The sequence below is a fragment of the Sinohyriopsis cumingii genome, chromosome 1 (assembly GCF_028554795.1).
Source record: "Sinohyriopsis cumingii isolate HCF-2022 chromosome 1, ASM2855479v2, whole genome shotgun sequence".
NCBI lineage: Eukaryota > Metazoa > Mollusca > Bivalvia > Unionida > Unionidae > Sinohyriopsis > Sinohyriopsis cumingii.
The window spans coordinates 130648789-130651673 of NC_142961.1; positions in this window are offsets into that span (position 1 = coordinate 130648789).

Below are 2885 nucleotides of genomic sequence, written 5' to 3' on the forward strand. Positions count from 1 at the left end.
ATAGGATATACATATAACATATAACTAACTAAGGACAGCATAAACTCGTAGCTTGCCACCGCAATCTACCAAGTTTATCGGATATACATATAACTAACTAAGGACGGCACAAGGACAGCACAGTCCTCATTAAACTCGTAGCTTGCCACCGCAATCTACCAAGTTTACAGGATATACATATAACATATATACAATGAAATGGTTATATACAATGAATGAAGAGCCCCTATCGAGTGTATTAGCGAGCTCAGATTATGAATGAAACGGCACTAACTAAGGACAGTACAAGGACAGCACAGTCCTCATTAAACTCGTAGCTTGCCACCGCAATCTACCAAGTTTAGAGGATATACATATATACAATGAATGGATATATACAATGAATGAAGAGCCCCTATCGAGTGTATTAGCGAGCTCAGATTATGAATGAAACGGCACTAACTAAGGACAGTACAAACATGTACGCTCAGCAAAATCCCACCCACAATAATTAATCCAGTGGGTGATACGAAAATATGTATCAACCACAAGTCAATATTGTGGTTGGGAATTTGCTGAGCGGGGAGGTTCTTGCGGTTCCCCCCACTATTATAAAAATCGCAATTATGCGCACCACCGACAAATTGTCAGCCATGGGGATTCGATCCTGGACCGCGAGCGTCACAGTCCAATACCATACTGATCGAGCTATCAAACATTGTTACGAACATATGTTTCGGAAGTTAATATATAGCTAAGGAACCAATATTTACACTAAACAGCGGTTTCTGAATAATAACAGTTTCTGTATTTGTAGCGGTTTCTGAATAATAACAGTTTCTGTATTTATAACAGTTTCTGAATAATAACAGTTTCTGTATTTGTAGCGGTTTCTGAATAATAACAGTTTCTGTATTTATAACAGTTTCTGAATAATAGTTTCTGTATTTGTAGCGGTTTTCCTAAGTAGACTGAGAATCAATAATAACAGTGGCATTAATGCACCAGTCAAAGAACTTTCCAGAATGTAAGTTCAGTGAACACACAACTGCAGGTCGATTACAATGAGCAACGGTTTCTGTTTCACACACAGCTTCCTACGGATCAATAACATTATCATGTGTTGTATGATGGGGAAATATTTAAAAAACATAAATAATACTTCTACGAGTAATTAGTTACGATGTAATTAGTTACGATGTAATTAGTTAAACTGACTAATTACGATCATAAAAAACCAACCATCTACGAAGAAAACTATATATTACAAAGTAATCTCCCCTTATATAATCAAAAATTCAGTAGTGTATGGAGGACCTACTGTGACATAAATTAAAAAAATTAATTCAATGTGGTGATGATAGTTAATAATGTGGTGATGATAGTTAATAATGTGGTGATGATAGTTAATAATGTGGTGATGATAGTTATTGATACTTAAAGATAATTTTCTGTTTATATTTTTTCGATAAAGCTGTTTTATATATATTTTCTGCGACTTTTTGTACTGATTGCGGGTGAATATCAAAATATTTCGCAGCAGAAGATATTGAACGAAACATAATTTCTTTGCCAGTTTCTATGTTTGAGGAAATTACCGCCCTCTTTCCGATTGTCTTACATCTTCCTGTATTACCGCGTGTATTATTCTCGCTGTGAGAGATAGCTTGTAAATTGGATAAATTATTGTTTTGAGTGTCCCCGTCAATATGATCAATAACAAGACCATCATTGATCACTCCGAAGAAACATTCATACGTAAATCTATGACACAGATAATGTTTCTTTCCCCCCCCCCCCCGCATGTGAACATTAGATAACCAGCATTAGTAATATAACCAACTTGTTTCTTCAACTTGCAGTGTCTGATGATACCATTAATATTTGATTCATAGTTTGTTATGACAGGATGTGGGACAAATATATTTTGCTCCATTATAATAATATTATATGTTTAAATCATTGTTTGTCTGAAATCTTGATATATAATCCTCCACGGATTTTATAGCGTTTTCACCGCTATTATTTTTTTTGTCATAATATCTTTTAAGTTCTCTGAACCGTTTCCCGCCGCACTTCCCACATAATTCTGTCTTTCCTCGCACTCCAATACCACACCGTAGACATGGTATTGGTCCTAGACTTCCTCGTCGTATGTTTTGTGAGTGCATCCAACAAAATTCCTTTCTACAGGATTTGTTGCATCGATTTACTGAGCCGATCATCAACCATCTGCATTGGGACATTGTATATATATATATAATTTTCTTTATTTAAATATTTGTTTTAATTATATGAACGAGTTTGAGAGATTATCCCAAACTAGGCCTGTTAAATATAAATTCAACCTTGACAGATTATCTTCTGACTTGCCAGTGCGAGATTTGGTTGATCCGAAAAATAAAAGTTTGATCTCGAAAATTCACGACGCCAAGAAAGAATTTTACACGGATGGTGCATCTCATACATGGTCAACGTTCAAGATTATACGCAACACTGTCACGGACGCTACAATGAACGACAAGCTGAATACGAGGGCAATCAAAAATATTTCTTCAGAGTAAAATTTATTGTATTAACAGAAACAGATAGTTGGATTATCCGTGACAAATATGATCCTGTCCTTGGTAATAATAAAACTATCATATTAAGTAAAAATTCCAGACCGGGTCTATTGACTGGTATTGATAAACCGTATTATGAGCGAGCGTATCCTGTAACAGCAGTTATTTATGGAATTTATGAGATAAATAAAAAACCCAACGTTGATAAACTAGCGCCGATGAAATTTTCAAGGTTAAATTGTGTAGCTGAACGAGTAATAGAACACTTTACAAACGCGATGCGTGGAAATGGATTAACTGATTTAAGGCGTGAAAAAATAAACTCGTGGGCTGATTCAGTTA